Here is a 19,787-nt window from a genome sequence, read left to right as displayed (position 1 = left end):
TTTATCTCCTCCCACAGACTGAAGGAGAAATAACCAGCTCTTGATTTCAGCACCTGCCCTTTATCTCTCTGTTTATGCAGAAGTCTTCTAAAAGGCTAATTACTCAGCTTGGACTTTCCCTGCCTTCCACAGTACATGGCTAAAAGCATATGCTTAAAATAATGTTAATTATATGGTTTGTCTCCATTCAAATTGCTCCAGGACTGGAAGGAAAATATGAGTTAGATCTCCCATCTCCCAATAAATATTTGCTAAGAAAATGCAGGATATCTTTTCTAACACACACAAATATTATATATATATATATATGACATGACCTACTGCTAACACACACACTCATTTTGTTTCCCCACAGTGAAAGGGAGCAGGAGTACCAGGGTGTGCTACAGAACTGATAAGCACCATTATGCAGATCAGGATCGTGGCTCTAAGTGCTGTTATTTTTAATTGACGTTTATTCATGTTTGAACTATGGTCTAAGCAACAGACTCAAGATCTGAATACGTCACACCTCTTGAACGCTCACTTCCTTGACAAAGGCCAAGATAAGCAACTTGAAAACGTTCACTATATTTATCTGTGCATACATTAGGTACTTATATATAAGAAAAAAAAAACCACCATTGTCTGAGCTGCAGGGAAGCAAGTGAGTAAAAGTGCTGCTTCAGTCCTCATTTTTCCAAATCATAACCTCTTTGTGTTTCTACCGCCTCCCTCAGAGTGCTTCAGTTGAAGATGGTAATTTCTAGGAGGTAGGAGTAATATCTCTGCAGGGTCTCTTGTACTTTAGAGCACTTCAGTATGTTATGGCAAAAGGCAAGGATGGCTTGAAAATTAATTAGCAATTAACTGCAAAGCCAGTCTATAAATTCTCAGGATTAAACTCCACAGCTTTGCACGTCGTAATTGTGTGTAGGTCACGTCAATCCAGATGCGACAGACCCATAATTCCTCCACACGTTGTCCAAGCTGGCCAGGCACAAGGCAACTCCTATCCAGAAGCCACTTCTCTGAATTGGCTGTGCCCAAGCAAGCCTGTGTTAGGAAATTGTCCTTTTGGCAGGCGATATTGGTCTACGCAGCTAGACAGCTTCCAGCTCGCAGATTTGAGCTTAGCGATGCGAATAGCAACGGAGCCTATTGTGCAGGCAAAGCGACTGTGGGTAGGGCTGCTCCCACCCATCCAGACATGCCCAGAGAGTGTCATTAAAGACGTGGAATAAAGCTTTCTCCTTTATTTAGCTGCTGAAATTCCTCAGAGTTGCCAGAGTTATTGTGTGACTATATCTTTAGTCTGATCTTAATATGATTTTGTTGAGCTTTAGAATAGCTTCCCCTGAAAACCTCAGAGACTGAAGTGGGGAGACCTGAGGAACTGTGAGACTCCTAGGAGAGAGGTCCAAGGACAGAAGGCATGAAGACTCACAAGGTTATTTCTACAGGAGGGAATTGCGTGCTGCTCATCATTACTGTCTGTGCAAAGAAACAGTTATTTGCATTTACAAATTAATGCATAACATTACAGATACCAAGGTCAGTGTCACCAACTTTTCTCCATGCAGGAATAACCTGCTCTGGCCAAACTGCTGCTCAGCAAAAGGATTTTAAAAAAAATTATAAAACCCAGTAGGTGAAAGCAGGCAGCGTAGAAGAATTACGTGCCAGACTGATTGTGTTCACTTGGTAACCCTGCCTCAAAACTCAAGTCCTTCGGAAGAAAGGTAAGCACTCCAAGTCACACTATAAGCATCCTTAAAATTGGAAGTACTCGACTGCTTGGTGAGGACTTACAGAGCTTGGCACTTGTAAAAAAATTTTCATCTGTTGATTTAAGCAGCAATATAAACATGTTATTTTGAACACTGTATATCATTAACGCAGAAAATTTAAACTTGATGGGATTTCACTCCACAAACAACATTTCTTTAAATTATGGCTCAACATGCAAATCAATCTGGCACACTAAGTAACTGATAAAACCTTCATTTTTTGTAAGCTGCGAATTTATTTAGTGATGGCTCTATGTCAAGACAGAATTGCTGTAGCCTCTTAACATAAGAGCTTTTAATTATCTGCATGTAAGAATAAGTTGTCATAGAAAAAGCAAAAGATCCAGTGTTTCTCTATTCACAGCATCACAGTGTAGCAAGGACACAACCTGAAGGGCTGGATTTGGATCCAACAACTCCTCTGGTGTTACTTAGGCTATTCCTGTACTGCAGCTCAGGACTTGGACTCTAGACCAATCTCTCCCGAAGTAATTCACTCTGAGTGACTAAATACATGCCATCTCAGGGATGCAGGGAACTGTAGGAAAGACATTAGTATATGCAGCCAGCTAGACAATTCGCACTGGGTGTTTTAAAATTACCAGGGTATAAATAAATTACCAGCCATTGCCAATGGCTGTGTGTACTCAGTATGCCTTATCAGATGATATTTTCCTGAAGTTATCACAAAAGAAATGGGTCTTGAGAAGATGTTCCTGCTCTCTTATCGTGGAGTAGGAACAAAAACGGTTCTGCAGAAAGCAGACAGTTTATAAAATACACTTGGCACAATGGAGAAGAAAATTCATCGTGTGTTTAAAACACACACATAACTCCCATTTACTTACTTCCCTACTTACACAGATTTCATTATTGCAGTATTTAAACATCACACAGCCATTAATGGATTTTAGCCTCACAAAACCTGTCAAGTTGGTAAATCCCTCATGAGATTTGAGAGATTCTCAGAAGAGAACGGAGGGGTTTGCTCAGGATTATACAGAAAGTTCATAATCACATTGACCAGACTTACAGGTCCTGAACTGATTTTCAGTAGGTTGGTTAATTCGTAACTAAAGCCCCCAAAATTTATCTTTGTAGCATTTTACATAGACCCAGATGGAAATGCAGAGCACTAGAGAAAGAAAAATAAGTTAACAAAAAAAAAAAAAAATTAAAGTTTGGTTACAGCTTAACTAAACAACAGATGGAGAGGTGAGACTGCATCTTCGAGATATGATGATGCTTAGCCTCAGCAAATGTTAATTCCTCCACATGCTTCAATTTAATAACTAATCAAGAAAACTCACCCAAACTTTTAGCACAAATTAGGAATTTAAATTAAAACATACACACATGGCAATCCACAATGTAATCCCTTATCTGCTGCTATTGATAGGAGAAATGATGTTTTGACATTATGGATGTAAAGGGTATGTATTAGAATAGTACACTTTAATTGATGAGGTCTTGAGCACTTACTCTTAGCCTGTCTTTGGGCAAAGCAACAGCTCCTTGCTTGATGATTTCCAGAACTCGCTCCACTGACAGCTCAGCTCCAGCTTGCTCTAATCGGGAGCTGAAAAAGCTGATCACCTGGAATGAAAAATCAGAGCACAGAAATAAATAAAAAAGAAGAGATCTTTGTATCAATTTACACACAAAGCTGTCATCTTCTTTCCCTGGATCAATGTATCTGTACTTGTTAAAGAATAATCATGTTATTGCTTGTGTTGCAGCCAGGGAGACTTTGTTAATGTCAAATTAGCACAATTATCAGTATCCTCCTGCAGTCATTTTTAACAGATAGATGATATTACAATTTAACAGACACAGCTGAATTAATAAATTTACATTTTCAAGTACTGTTCACTGACATATGCTTATATTTCTATCTGTCAGCACGTCAGGATTTTTGAGGCCTTCCAGTCTACTTTTTATAGTTTGGGCTAGAAATTTACTTTCATTTTCAAGCATTAAAGTAAAATCCTTATAGTTTCAATGACTCCTGGACAGAAGGCTTTAAGACAACTATTAAATATCTCAATACAACTACAAGAGTCTACATGACTTGCCTGGGGGTTTTGTAGCATCCAAAGCCACAGCAATTGGGGGGGGGAAGCCCACAAAGCACCTCTCCTCCCCAAATTAACCACCCAAAGTCCCCCATGTACCTTCCCCATCACAGATTCCAGGCCCAAGGACCTATACATTCCCTTTCAATACTCTCATCCTCCATACAACTCCCTGGTGAGGCCAGACTGCTTTTCACAATATTTCCTTCCCTTTCTGTGACCCAGCTGGTCCTTGTTAGTTAGAACATAGTTAGGTCAGGCTTTAACTTTTATCCCTCTCCAAGCTCAGTAGGTCACACCAGAAGCAGACATCCCACCAGCAGTTCTCCACGTGGGACATCAGAAAACCTCCAATTCTATAGCTCCTTTCATCCAAAAAGAGCACACTTTGCAAACCCCCATCCCTTAGTCCAGAAGAACTCATCAGTCATGCAGGGGATCCAAAACTCAAAACAATGCAGAAAGGGTACAGGGCAAAATTTCAACACCTACTTAGAGTCCTTTGAAAGTACCACAAGATGGTCAGAGCCACTTAGTAGAGCCCATGCACATGTGAGCACCCAGCTACCCCTTGGCTGGAGCCACCCACAGCTTCCACTCACTGCACATGCTGCTGGTAGGTTCCCCAACATCTCGTAGGCTTTGGACATCTCTCCTCTGAAAAGTACTAATGTCCACTTGTATCTGAATCCCAACCTCCAGCACATCAAATAATCTTTGTTAATTCTCCCACGCAGAAGGGGGGAAAAATGTAGTATACTACAAAATCTCTGCTGAGCTCTCTTTGTTCTGTAGTGAGACACAGCTGGAGCCAGAAACCATTACCCTAATTATGCCTCCTAGCTCAGCTGCTGTTAATAAAACAAAGACAGCTGATGGCTTGATTACTGTGAGATTCAAATTTGTTGTTCCTCTCTTGTGATCCCTGAAACCTTAGCCCTTGTTTTGAGCAGGTAGATTTGCTGGATTGCAGAGCAATTTTCTGTAGAAACTGAAGCACCAAGCGAGACAGATGACAGTTGCTGGAAGTTGCTTTTTGGGGTTATTGTGGTTTGGCTTTTTTTTTTTTTTTTTTTTTTTTGGTTCTGTTTTGTTTTAAACAACAGAAGTGTGGAAATCAGTCAAGGGAAAATTCAGGGTTAACCTTTTGTACTGTCCTTATGATTATCTCCATACTTGAATAGAAGGGAGAATTTCACTGTCTCTGGCAGATGTTGCAGGTAGGTTTTACATTCTTACAGATAAGGACCTGCTGTAGCACTGTGATCTACTGATCCTTGAAAAAAACAGGAGCAAGGAAGATATGCTGAGTTCATAAGCAAAGGAGCTGGAGGGGGGAACCAGAAATTACAGAGGAAAATGGCAAGAAACAGCTTGCGCAAAGAGCGTGAGGACCTTGGAGTGAGGCTGACATGGTTTTGGCATAGAGTCTGGGACAAATTGCTGGTACACAGCTCACAGAGGAACAAGAAAGTTACCCACAAACTTCGAAAGAAAAAAAACATCTTCCTGCATTTCAACACTCCTCTGTTGTCAGTAATCGCTGGTGAAACCTATCCTTGCCCAGGGCATGCTCACACAGAGAATCCATCCCACTAGTGCTGCCTCATTAGCTCAAGTTCTGCTAAACCACAACAAAAGCAAAAGTTAACATTTTGCTTTTAATCAAAAGGATAAAATACTATCATAATGCATACACATAAACTGAATGAAGCTCACAGATACTAACTGAATTCTGGCATTTCCTATTTTGGAAAGTCAAAGCCTCCAATCTTAACATGTCTTAAAAAGACTTTTATGTTTTTGTGGTAAAGGTACTAATCTTGGTTGAGTTATATTTCACAAAGAACAAAAGTGTGATAGGCTTCCAATATTTTCAGGCTATGTCAGCATTTCACAGAACTTTGAATGGCTATTTTTGGTATGCAGTTGAAGACGGAAATGAAAAATATCTACTTAAATAATAATACTTATCTCTAAACATTATTTGCCTTGCTACTTCAGACAATATAGAATTGGAGTAATTCTTGATAGGAACCCTGATAGTACAGTACCCCAATGAGATACTCAGGTACCCAATAAGTACCCCAGTGAAATAAGAAAAAAGAAAAAAAAGATGAGTTATACAGAGGAGATCCTAAAAGAGGCATTTGCTTATTACCATTAGATCAGTAATAAAACCAAAAAGCATCCAGCATTACATCCCTACTGCCCAAGCTCCCATCTATTCTGTAGCAGAAGGTCTAACACTTTACCTAGTAATCTGCCCAAATATAAAAATATAAAAGCCTTACATAATATTAAGGAAGAGTAGCCTTTTCCTTTGAAAGAGCTTTAATTATCTTCCACGCATAAGTAATAGCATTTAAAATAATCATGAAAATTAACAGATTTCAACTCCTTGTCCACTTAAAAAGAAAATGAACCAGAAAAAGCAAACTGGCTGGATAATATTAAATGAGTTTCAAGTTTTAGCACATGCTTTAAAACCCAATGCTGAGCATATTACTGTAATGTATAGAAAAAAGCAGATCTCTGGGCAAACGAACTAGACTGAAAGATGGACTTTTTTTTTTTTCTTATGGTGTCCATTTTTTGATACTATGAAAATTATTTTTCTCATTAATTATTTGGGCAACTGATCTAAGAAAACAGAAAATAACTGCAAAGACTGCCGATGAAGAAGAAGAATAACAAGAAACTTAACAAGTCGCTGTGAATTACTCATATCCAAGTCATGCTGTGCACTGAAAGGCCCTCTCCATGCAAGGAACATAACCCGTTTTAAAAAGCTCTCTCTCCAATCTGGCTTCCATATTAACAGAGATTAAAAGGCATGTCTAATCCTGGATTAGACAACCCCTCATCAGGAATATCTTATCAGTGTCCAGATAAAATGGTGTATCTACAGCGCCTTGCCCTGTGCAAAGAGCCTAATTCTGGTTGTGCAAGCTACCCAACCATGTGGTGTGATGGGGATGCAGCGACATGGCTTGGTCACCATCAGCTCAGGGATCTCCAGGCTTTTTATTAATATACCATTAATATACTCAAGATCTCTAAAAAAAACCTGTTTTCTATAGTGATTTCCAAAATTGTTTTTCATAAAGTTTTTCCATTTAAGAGGTCAATTTTCCCTGAGAGACTGATCTTTAGTCCTTTTGTTTTCTAAACAATAAATTTACAAAATATTTCCAGAGATTAAAAGTGCTACAAGAAAGCTAGAATGATTTAAAAGAGACATTTTAGGTTTTGGAGATTTTTTTTTTTTTAAGATAATGAAGGAATAACCACAATGTCTATTATTTCACCCATCTATTGTTTTTAATAGGGCTGAAAGGATGAAGTAAAGAAATATTTCTATTTACTACAGCATGCACCAAGCAGCAGAGCTATCAAGGACAAGATGTTTTCTCCACTTGGATTCTTTCAGTGGATGCTGAAGTGCTGTGATGCCCCAGCCCATTCACAGGCAGTGCCGCTGCCTAACTAACACTACAGCTCCTCGCTTTCTCCTCCAGCTAAAAATAACAGCACGATTCACTGCTGCCTCCTCTGCCCGCAACTGTCAAGGTTAACTCTGCAAAAGAGAAAAAAAAAAACTTGGCACCAAATGAAAAAGTTCTGATTCCTTTTTTGTCATTTTTTTTTCTTCTTCTGAAAGTGATGAAAAGAGAAAGATGCACATTTTGACATTGGCTATTTTACATTTCCAGCTGTGTTCACCACTGGGAGAGTAACATGCTGTATTGACAGCACACTGAAAGGAGAAGAAAAGGAGAAAACAAACCTCTTGTCATAAAGTACTGCAGGATTAGCACCTCAGCTAAGTAGCTTCCTTAGGAAAACATAAATCACAGCTATGTTTGGTAGCTGATAGTCATACCCTCTGTCCTGGAGCAAAACTGAGGCAAAGCCAACTCTTGCTGATTTAAGAAGGGATGAAACAGTTTCAGGTGATTCAATAGCAGAAGAAACACAAAAGGTTTAATCAGCAAACTTTAAGTACTGAAGTTTTTCAGATTCACCTTGACACTAGGAACATGTTCAAAGACACATGAACTTTTCAAGGTACTCTGCTCTTCTCATCTCCCCACTCCTAGCAAAGAAAGTGGGTAGGAGCAGGGAGGAAAAAAAAGAAAAAAAGAAAAAAAATCACTTAAAGTATTTAGCCAGGCTCTAGTAATTAGCAGGATCAAAGTTTTTCTATGGGCATTTTAAGGAAAACCATGAAAGATCAGTTCTCATGTTCACGGCAAGTCCTGCAGGTCTTGAAATAGGAGTTGCTATGCCAAGCCAACTCAACTGATTTTAAAATCTAGCAGGGAAATGTCTTTAGAGAATTAAATTCCTAGTAGGAAATTGCATCAATCGAATCCTTTGCATCACTAAACCATTGCTCCCAACCTCCTGATTTCTATCAGACTATTTTGCAAACCAAATTCTAGCAGCTCCTAGTTAAGCCTGTTCAACCACACGATATCTATCACTAGCTCATAGGAAATATGAAAGTAATGAAAGCTAGTGAGTTCTCATGATGGCCATAAACCAAACTCATCTTTAGGAATTACTAATGAAGAGTCTCCACTAAATTCCTGACACATCTGAGGTTGCTGACCAAATTATAGACCACCTCTGAAACAGAGGCATATAGATAGTTCACAGCTGAAACATTTCTGCAGGAGGCCAGAAAAGTTACCATAGCATTCCTCTTTGTTCACCATCCAGAGGAAGAATATCCCATTTAGCTAAACAAGATGCACAATATCCTATCAAGATGACTTTCTAAAATGAAAAGTAAATTAATAGGAAACAGAAGGTATTTTGATTTCAGTTTCTTCTGTACAACATTAACTGTTCCCACATGTTCCCAATCAGCTGGCAATGGTGATTTTTAGCTTATTTATAAAAACCCAGAGGCAGACAAATAGTTTTCAATAAAAGAGTGTTCTATACACTGATGACCCTTAAACATTTACCTGTTTTTTTGCCTCAACTATGAAGCACACAGTGGTTATGATGTGTTACCTCCAGAGTAACCTGAATGGTCCAAATCCTGAGGCAAAGTCCTTGGTTACGGTGACCAAGTCTGTGCCACAGTTAACCTGGGCAATTGCCGCTCTGGTCTGAGCAGCTGGTGGAGCTGCAGAGCCATCCCCATATTCATGTGTGCCTACAGACATGTCTGCTCTGTCCTCTGCCCCAGTGTTATCCTGCCAAATGTCTGCTATCCAGAGGTTTCCAATGATGAAGTCCCTGGGAACCTACTGCAGTGCTTCATTATTATTAACATTAGAAAATCTTTCCTTATGACCTGTGAATCCACAAGTATGTAAAACAGGTTACTTCCTTTCCCTTCACAGCAGTGTTTTATTTGAAAAATATCACATCACCTTTAGCCTTCCTTTGGCTATTCAGCACCCATTCTATTTGTCCTTAGAGGTCCTGTTTTCTACAGCTCTTGTTTCTCCCTAGAATTTCTTCCATGGTGCCTAAACCCAGAGTAATCCAGCTAAGAAGTCACTAGCATGAGTAGGCTTAGAGGACACCTCTGGACTATTCTCCCTTTGCATGCCCACACAGGACTGCAGCAGATGCCTCTTTCCATTTGCACCGTCAACTACTCTTTACTATCTTCTCAGTACATTTTCCAACTAGTTTTGCATCCATGTTTTAGCATTTTCACCTCTTCCGTGCTTCCTATTTGGTTTATGAGAACATTATGTGCAGCAGAGTAAAACCAATACCTATTAAAGTCAAGATATGTCATACCTATTTTATACATTCTTGACAAGGCAACCTGGCAATTGTTTTAGTGTCCAAAAATCATTACAGATTGTACATATTCTGTATTTTAGTCAGATTTCTTCAATATGGAACATTACCATGCTGTCTGATAGTATTTCTGTATGAAATACAAATCTGGACAGATTCAATGATCAATGACAGATTCAACATGCTCCCTTGGAAAGCTTTAAATAGTTTCTGAATGTAACTGGCATTATGCCGTAACCCAATATTAAATAGTTTTGCAGAGGAATTGTTTAAATTGTTGAGGAAAACCTACACTTAAGTGTTACAAAGGAAAGGATGTGCTGCTATCTGTGTGAGACATGGGGCTGTCATGCAGAAGGATCCGGCCACCACTAGTTTTCCTGGATCTGGACAAGTAACCACAGAAGGTCCCTATCTCAATCAGGAATGAAGACGACTTATCTTCACTGCACCATATCCTCTCTTTACACAACTTGAAAACATCTTGTCCTAATCATCTAGGCAGTATCATGCTGGCTGTAGTCTGTAGCTGCCAAAAGTTTGGAGAGTTTTGAGCTCCAAATCCTCTGCTCTCCAAGCTCTTGCATGACCAGAAAATATGAAGTGAGAACAGAAGAGAAAGGGATAGGTATAGAGCAGGATTTCAGTTCAACATTTAAAATTACTTTCCTTTATGGATCATCAGAAATCTGTCAATCTTCTGTAATATTTTAAAATAAAAGCAGATCAAAACAGGACCTCAGCAGATTTTTATTCACACTGAATAAATGTGCTGTTCACTGCAGCAAGAAATTTAGCACCCTGTTCAGCCTCCCCATCCAGTATTTCACATCCAGTGGTCACAGCGTGACTTCAAGCATTGCTCAGTTCTGCAAATACTGACTAGAGGACAGAGAAATATTTTTTGCACTTAAAATCTGTTATTTTCTAGCAGGAATCATTACTCGGGTTCTCAATATGAACATTAAAGCCACTATCAGATGCAGCAGTAATTAATTAGCAACTGTTTTCCAAAGTCATACTCCATGGAGAGCCACACCAGTAACAGCTTCTGATCCACTGCTATTTCCTTTTGTTTTCTTCTAAAATGTCTACTTACCCAAAGGGATTGCTGTGGAGAGACATTTTGCAGGTGAAAGCAACACACATTCAGATACAGCCCAGGGAACAAGGCAGCTGAATGTCTGCTCTTAGCTATTTTAAAAAAATCCCCCATATTCATTAATAGGCTGATGATGGGAGTAAGAGAAAAGAAAAAGATTGGTTGATGATGAAAGTCTGCTTTTTCTCCCCCGAAAGACAGGTTTCTAATAAGGGGAAGTTAAGAGAAGCTGACGCTGTCCTTCCTTAGGGGACTGAAAGATGTGTAACAGGTTGGGAATTCCTTACTAGATGCATCCCAAATCCCCCTGGCTCCGCTGAGTTAAAGATGTTGCCCAGAAGAAGTCACAGTGGAGGCCCAGAAAATAGGGGAGAGAAACTCAACATTTTAATACTTTCTAAAATAAACTGATAGAGATGATGAATATTTTCTACCTCTCAAAAGGATAAAGAGATCAAATAACAATGTGTAAGCATCCTTTAAATAATGTATTACTCACCAGATCTATATTTTGCATTATGTCCTGGAAGGAAGGGTGAGTTCGAAACTGCTCAAACAGATCCCGCTTGTAAAGCAGCGCATACACCAAGTTTGGGTTGTGATGAAGAGAATTTGTCAGGCAGGAGTTGATGATCTCCAACATCATTCGGATCACTTCCTCAATCACATTCAGATCTTGCGCCTTTAAGAAAGGAATAAAAGGTTAGTGTGCCCTTTTCCATTGTAAAATATATTAGGTAATAAAGACAGAGCACAGGTAATTATTACTAATGGAGCTATTAGCTGGTTAACGTCTTAATGGTGAGCAAATCTGGCATGCCTGTATCTGGAAAGAGATCTGTTTTCTCCTGTAATAACCAAAATTTTAACTGAAATGCATTGCACTCTAGTATTCAGCTTCATAGCTTGATTCTCTCAACAGAAGCCATCTTCTCATGCCAAAAAGCATTAACATATTGTAATCAGCCAAATTCACTAAGGGTTAAGTGAACTTTGTCTTTTCAACCCTTCCTATGCTAAGTAAAAGCACTTCAGCATACATTTAATTTAATACATTTTCTGTTGAGCCCCTGCTTGGGGAGGAGGGATAGGGAGAAGAGAGAGAAAAAAAAAAAAAAAAAGTGGCTGGTGAAAGAGAAAAGCAAAGACAGGAGAAGGAAAACTGACTGGATCAAAACCCATTGCACCTCGAACATCTGCCACCATTCTCCAGACTTTGTCCGTGGACTTTTTTTTTTATTTTTTTTGGCTTTGAAGAATATTTGTAATAAACAAAAAAAGAAATCTCCTTTTGTAGTACACTAAGCCTTAATGCTCAAGATAAACTTGTAGAGCTTTTCACTTTGTCAATGCTTTTGACAAACCATTCCTGATGATTTTGAAACTTAAATTTTCTAAGCTGAACAAGCTGGCATGTGAACCCCTGCTAGCCTTCTGGATTTCTCTCCTTGAGCTGCACATCAGGATATACCTGATATGGTTGTTTAGACCAGAGAGCTGTCTGTCCTCCCTTGGGATAGGGAAAAAAAGGCAAATCTACTTTGTTCGTATCATTAGGTCTCTCCACCACATCAAACGTTGGACTGTGAGACTTTACAGGTCTGGCAAGAACATGAATAATACCAAACCAGCTTGAGTTTTTCTGCTTAGCGCGAACACTGAAACCACTGGCATTTCCTTTCGCCGACTGCCTACAAAGCAGTCATTTTCTGAGTTATCATAAGGCACTTAAATACTTCATAATGAGGCTGTACTTGCAACAGCGTTTTGTTGGACTGTCAGTCAATCTGTATATAGTTGAGTTATTTTCTACTCTAAGGTAGCATTGTAGGAATTGTCACTTGTCATTATCCTGGTTAGACTCATATAAAGAGCAAAATTCTTTGCTACCACTTTGCTCTGGCTACTTTCAATGGAAAGTAAAGATACGTTTCTTCCTGCAAGCGTAGATATGGCCCTGCAGAAGGTAGCATCATTCCCCTAACCTGCTCCTCCATCTCTTCCACAGTGTTGAGGACCGTGGAGAAGGGAGTACCCATCCTCATACTGCTGCTGAAATGCAGCAGCACTCTAATTTGGTTATCCACACCACTTGTCTTCTGCATGTACAAAGGAGATTTAAGTGATGAAAGCCTTTTGAAATTCTTGTTTGAAGAACAATATTTGGTGCACACACTACAATGAAATTTTCTTCTTTAGCAATGATGTCTGACTGATTGTGGAGGTTACAGATTTTTTTTCCAAATGTGAGGATCTCCTCTTTTTTAATAGCTTTGCCTCAGCCACCTGAATTACCGTTGTAGTGTAGCTAACAATGTTGGCAGAAACCCTTACAAAGCTGATCACCGCAGCTACTTAGTCTGTCAATGGGATCGCATTCTTCTATGACAGAAACAATCCTTACATTCAAAACAGGTGGTTCCTCTGTCTGTAGTTTCCTAGTTAGCGTGCTATGAAATAGCATCCCAGTTAGATGCTGTGAAATGTGTATAATGCAAAATACTAGACAAAACCTGAAATAATTGCTTCAGCTGGAATCTGAAGAAAAAATCCAGACCTGGCTAACTCATCTGTGGAGTGGTACGTGCCTATCAACTTGGATTTAATTCAGAATATGGTATATTATGGTGGCTTTTAAAAAGCTCTGAGCATCAGCGTAATTCTCTCCCCAATGCAGCAGGATGACCTAGTGGCTGAGACACTATCCTAAAATACAGAATACATTACTTTTGCAGAAACATTATGATTCAGGATCAAGTGAGATCTATCCAGTTACCAGAAAAGTAACAACTACACAATTGCTTTTCAAAAACTAAATGCTTTTTAATAAAATATGTTCACCTTAAAACCTGGGCATACAGCTAGTTTAAACAGAAAGCGTTGCTAATCATCTCCAAACATGTTATTTCAAGAAAAGGCAGACTCAGCTATTGGTCAGCTTCAAACAATTAAAAGTTACCAGAGGTTATTGCTCAGTAATTATATTTAAAGTTTTTAGAAGCTGATGGACAGAACCAGACATCTGTTTTTCAGCAATGGTGTTGCAGGTGAAGAATCTGGGACACAAATGAAGAAATCCAGGAGCTACAGTGAAGATTTTTACCTATAACTGTCTATACCAAAAAAAATCATTTGTAAGAAGAATGAGCTCCATAAAAGACAGAGAAGTGGGACTGAATCCCAGTATTGCGTATATGTTATCTGGAGAGCTGTACACTCCTATAATTAGCAATTAAAGCATTTGTAAATGCTTAAAAGTTTTCAAAACAGGAAAAAACAAGCAGAAAGCCAAGGACAGCATTTGGATGAGACAATGGAGAAATGCTGTAAGAGCTGATAAAATGGTGTGTGCTTTTGTTGCTCTCTATCACCATTATCAAGCTACGGCCCCTCTGCATCTAGCCATGGCGTCACGACAGATATAAATAAGGTTACAAAAACATTTCGCAGTTGAAGAGAAGTTTATCACCCTGCGTATTAACTTTCAGACCAGCTGAACACAGCTGAAACGCTGAACATGTATGGCCAAGACAAGGACTACCACATCATCCACAGCAACCCTGTAAGATTATTTTTTTGACTGGATTGGCTGCTATATGAAAAGAAAAGCCAGGGGGGCAGGTAGACAAGTTTCAATCCATGAAACAGTACATTTAAATGAGTAGTTAAAAGTAATGACATTTTCCTATTGCTTATAATTGACAAATTCACCAATTTAAAATTATTACAGTATTTCTTTACAAACCAGGGCTCATATAATGCCTCTGTCGACACCGATGAGTACCAGTCCTCCCCCTCCTTTTTTTTTGTTTATGCTCATAGAAATAATTATACCCATCATTAAAAGAAACTTGGAAGCTAAAGCTTGGTACCAACTTTTTGAGACTGAAATCATGCCTACAAAAGGGATGGGAATGTAGGCACAGCACTAACATTACTGCGCGTAATCCTAGGTAACCAGCTCATGGTTCCTTCTCAGGTTAGGAATTAAATGTGGTAGTTTTTTGCAAAGATTTTAATTTTTAAGGCAAAAAGCCAGATGCTTGGTCATGCTCTAGTTGCACAAGGAACAAACCAGGCAGCGACAGCTACAAGAGATCCAGGTATAGTTCTGGGTAGCATGGGTCTCTTTTGTTAAAAGAAAAAGGAACAAACAAGTGATAATGCCAGAGAAATTAGAATGGAAACAAGCTGAGAGGATGCAGAGGAAAACACGACGAGCACAGGAATGAGAACATTATCTGGAGAAAAATAATTTGAGTTTGATAAACACTAACAAGGAACACACAAATGCGCAAAGCCAAGGCAAACTACAGGCAGAGCTGGATGTTCTCATCTCTGACCATCCTGGAATACTGTTGCTTTCCTTACTGCAATATAATTAATAATTAGCATGGCATCTTCATGGGCAAAGACTTCCAGAGAATTCAATATTTACTGCTGGAAAGACACTGATGTGTAAAACCAGTTGAAAAGTATATGACTTATAAAATATCAGAGAAATCAAGCAGCCTAAACGCCAAATCCCGGGCAGGTGCTCACAGTTCGGTTCCTTACACGCATGGTTACCCACCAAAAAATAAAGCAGTTGAATCACTGTCAGTGGAGGATGCAAGATCTCAGTGTCACCAAAAACTTGCTTAATTTATGGTACCCATCTTCTGTTTCCTACATTGGAACATTCTGAGTGCTCATCCTTTTAATTTAATTTGACATTCAATTAATTTTCATTTTTATAATAATAGAGAACTGGTTAAAAAAGTTCTATTAGGAATGAATGCAAATCTCCAGCCTCTAAATGTTAATAATTTTTAGGAGAAAAAGGGAGGCATGTCCATGTGTCATTCAGGTTAACTTTGCTTAACCATCCCTCATGGCTTGTACTGTCTAATAAAAACGGAGACAAAATTATTCTGCTTTCTGTTTTCTTTCCTCCTATGCTAGTTTATATGGAAAATAACAGTCATTTGAAAAATCAGAATTTCAGTCACTTGTGATGTTATGAAGAGACGTTTCTACGCAAGGGTGGGCATGAGGCTGTCTTTCACAATGCAATAAGCTTTGTATTAAGTTTCAGAGAAAGGAACACTTTTTTTAAGATTTCTGGTAGTCTCACTGAAGTAATTTTCTCTGCGATTGCAGCCTGTGATCTCAGCAGCCCAATGTTCACTTCAGCCAGCCTTTGGCTGCCACATGAGATGTGTCCTCACCGCAGAGCTGATTCGAGTGCTCCTGTCCCCACTTCGGCTCTGAGCCGCACAGAAGCCCCTCACTTGAGCCCGACTCATCTTTTGATCCTCAGTCCTGGGTACAGGCTATGAGCCAAGCGCTGCCCCGTTTCTGGGTGGTACCCAGGGTATAGCACAGATGCAAGCTGGATGGTGATAGATTTCTTAATGACATTTTGCATTTTTGACCATTTACCCAGAAAGATGGCAAAGATCTGCTGGACACTCAGCTAGAGCATTCCATCATGGCCATGCAACCTGAGCTGGGTTACCATTCAGTTGCCTGACACCAGTTACCAGCAGTGACAGTACAGCTGAATTCAAGGAAATATTGAAGTCTTGATTTCAGGGTGAGGAATTAAATAATTAGTTTTCTTTAGGCTAAAAATTTAGCCTTTCAGTACTTAAAGGGGGCTTATAAGAAAGATGGGGACAGACTTTTTAGCAGGGCCTGTAGCAATAGGACAAGGGGTAATGGTTTTAAACTAAAAGAGGGTAGATTCAGACTGGATATAAGGAAGAAATTTTTTACAGTGAGGTTAGTGAAACACTGGAATGGGTTGCCCAGAGAGGTGGTAGATGCCCCATCCTTGGAAACATTCAGGGTCAGGTTGGATGGGGCTCTGAGCAACCTGATCTAGTTGCAGATGTCCCTGCTCATTGCAGGGGGGTTGGACTAGATGACCTTTAAAGGTGCCTTCCCACCGAAACCATTCAATGATTCTATTCTATGATTCCAAAAAGCACTAGTGCACAAACTTAAGTCTCATATCACGTCCACACGATGTATTGTAATACGATTATATATTTATTTATTGTGAGCTAGAATTCACTTAAATGCAACAATTTTTTTTTCCTTTTTACCTGAATGTATAGTAATCCACAATCCAAAGCAACAAATAATTGTAAGCCTAACCAGGTCTACTTTGTAACTTTTTTAAAAATCAGAGATCTAACAGTGCACCTTTTCCTTCATGGTGGGATCCATATGAATGATGCTATGTAGTATACGACAATACGTGTATACATCCAGGACGCTACTGCCTACTAAAAAATCCCCACTTCTCACTGTGCATTCACATCGCAGCAATTTTCCAGCCAACTGATACTTTCAGCTAAATAACTGCTAGAGGTTTCTGCCTGTTGAAATGGCACAACGATGAATGCTATCAAAAAGGCAGTTATACAGTTAGCACAATCTGAGCAGGAAGAAGCTTATCTGCCTAAAAAACCAAAACCCGAGCAGGGATGGGTAATGCAATACGCTACAACCGCACAATGTAAATAGGGCAAAAAACCAGGAAAGGCACACTGTAGTGAAGTCTTAATCCAAAGAAACCTGATTAAATAAAGTAGAAATGTCACCTATAATAGCAAAAGAAATACATGATGGAAATGCAGGCTGACAAAAAACCATGTCCAAACGCAATTCTTGAACTTATTGCTTATGACAATGAATGGCTTTTAGTGAGTGGTATCTTGCTGCCAGTAATAGGATGCCTTGACATTTGAATTTTCAAAAGTGCAAATTTCTTTACGTTGAAGCTCAGTGGCTTTAGTTCACAATTACTGACACTGCAGGCCCCTCTCTGGCAGAGCGAGGAGTGCGTACAGTATGCAAAAGCTGTAAAGAAACTACCTAAAGGAGCTTTAGCTTGAGATGCTTTAATAGTTTCCTTTCTAACAACTCCACAGTTCAAAGCAGCAAAACCATCTCTGACTTTCTACTTTCCCAGCTAGCTCTGACTGCCCCCTCAAGGTCATTTGCTCCCTTTGCCAATCTTTCCAAGTCCAGTCCTCCTCTCTCAGCCAGGTAGCATGGAGGAAGAGTCAGAGGAAAGTGCAGCAAGCAGTGGGTACGGCACTCTGCATACTGGGCAGGGCTGCGTCATGTTTGTGTTGCTGCATCCATGCGGTGGGGACCACCCATCCTCAGATCTGAGGCTGAAGGCTACCATATGGATAAGGGAATAGACAGAGGAAAGGTGAGAGTGAAGGTTGCACAAGCAACCTTAATTATGGCCTTTCTTCATTCTGAGCCCTTAACTGTGACGCCTCACTATAATTCTTCACATGTAATATTTTCAGTGAGTTCCCCCCAGCCAAAAGAATTTGTAAACATGAAACTTAAAATCTACTCAAGACTGATTACTCAAACTACTTCCTTCATGATGCAGATATGACTTTAAAGGCAATTTTGTCAGCAATGGAAAACAAAAGGATACACACACCATATACTTAACACATATCAAAAAGACTAAGAATGCCGAATTAACCCCAAACAAACAGCTCCTGCCATTCTTCTTTTTACCAGGGAGAAACAAGGAGGAAAAATTTGGTAAACTGTTCCAGATCCATCAGCTGCATCCGCAAAAAGTCTAGATGAACAGACAGCTTCAGTTCATTTTCCATTACTTTTTTTTCAGCTAGCTTTATACATGCTAAGGAATACTTCAAATGATTATGGTTTTGGACACTGAGTAGTTAGCTCTTCCACGCCTGCCTGTAACGCAGTTATTAAAAACTCCAGGGTGATGTACTCTTTTGTATGGAATAGACAAGTTGACACTCCAGGGAATTTCACCTTGATAACATAATTTAACAGTATCCACAATTATAATGATGTAGACTCCCCTTTCCTCTTTACAGGGGAATTTCTACAGTTAAGTAGTTTCAAATAATTTACTTTATTTTTAGTTACTTTAAGGGAAGCATATGTATCTTGTTTGTATTAGCTTTGGGGAGCTTCCGAGAGAGCTGTCTGAATTTCCTGCATTTTCAGCAGAAAATAAAACCTTCAACAAAATAAACTCAGTCTGCCAAAGAATTGGAAGAGCGGAGGGGAAAGAAGGAAGTGCACAAGAAAGCTGCTCTTACACTCAATGAACTTCAAAGCCAAGCCTTTGGTGACAGAAATCTTATCTTTACCTGTTTTACTGGCATATACTCTTTGGCTGTTCTATGTCAAACCCAGATAACTTTTGGCCATAATGTTGAATTGGGGGAAAGTAAGTATTAAGTGAAAAATTGCAGGGCTTATGGTGAATATAATCTCAAAAACTACCCCCAGCATCTCTGATCACTGCTTAGAAATGAAAGTAGAGCTGTCACACTGGAGCAAAGTTTGTTGCCAGACACTTTACTAAATAAACCTACCATCCTGACACTCGCTATCATTGCCTTTCCGAATAACCGAGTAAGCTGAAAGAGCAGGTTTTCAGCAATGTCTTACCATTTTGTCAAGCCAGCCCATGCAGTAATGCAACATTTCCCAAGAGACACACAATGCTTTCAGCCCGTATCACGATGCAAAGCTCCAGGACAGCCTGCAACAAGGCTACGCTAGAAGAAATGCCGTGGTGGTGTGTCCTGTCCCAGAGAAAACAGCCTGGGAGCAGTCTGCTCCAAGGGAAAACATGCCAAATGACACCTGCCAAGGTAGCAAACCTAACTGCTTCAATACTCCAAAAACCTGTTTGCCGCAGGGTTTGACTTCAATAGCCACTGACCAAGAAAATATATAGCTGTTTCCGAGGACATGTATATATCCAAGTGAAGGTGCAGATACTTTATTGGTACTTCTCATGCAACTTCACCATATCGTGTTTATTATTCGGCCAACCTACAGCTAATCCACAACTCATCTCCTGATCATATCTTCACCTTCATCTCTTCTCCCATCCACGCCCTTGCTATCTTTGAAATTCCAATCCTAAAACACTTCACATTGAAATACTTTAACTTATCCCTATCCCCCTACAAAGTCAGGTTCCCAAATCAATCCAAAATTTCTACAGATTGGCCTAAATTCCCTCAGTGCTTTATTGGTTCTTGGTGA

General features: G+C 39.5%; 1 pseudogene across 1 annotated transcript in view; it reads right to left on the bottom strand.

Annotated features, from left to right (window-relative positions):
* LOC309601526 (dymeclin-like) overlaps positions 1-19,787 on the bottom strand; it is a 233,992-nt pseudogene that overhangs the window by 35,534 nt on the left and 178,671 nt on the right. The window contains exons 16-17 of the transcript in view: positions 11,221-11,403; positions 3,252-3,365 (exon numbers count right to left, since the gene is read on the bottom strand). The product of the transcript in view is annotated as a dymeclin-like (transcript). The remainder of the gene's footprint in view (positions 1-3,251; positions 3,366-11,220; positions 11,404-19,787) is intronic.

This window comes from Platalea leucorodia (assembly GCF_965183815.1).
Source record: "Platalea leucorodia genome assembly, chromosome: W".
NCBI lineage: Eukaryota > Metazoa > Chordata > Aves > Pelecaniformes > Threskiornithidae > Platalea > Platalea leucorodia.
This window is presented reverse-complemented; position numbering and strand designations above follow the sequence as displayed.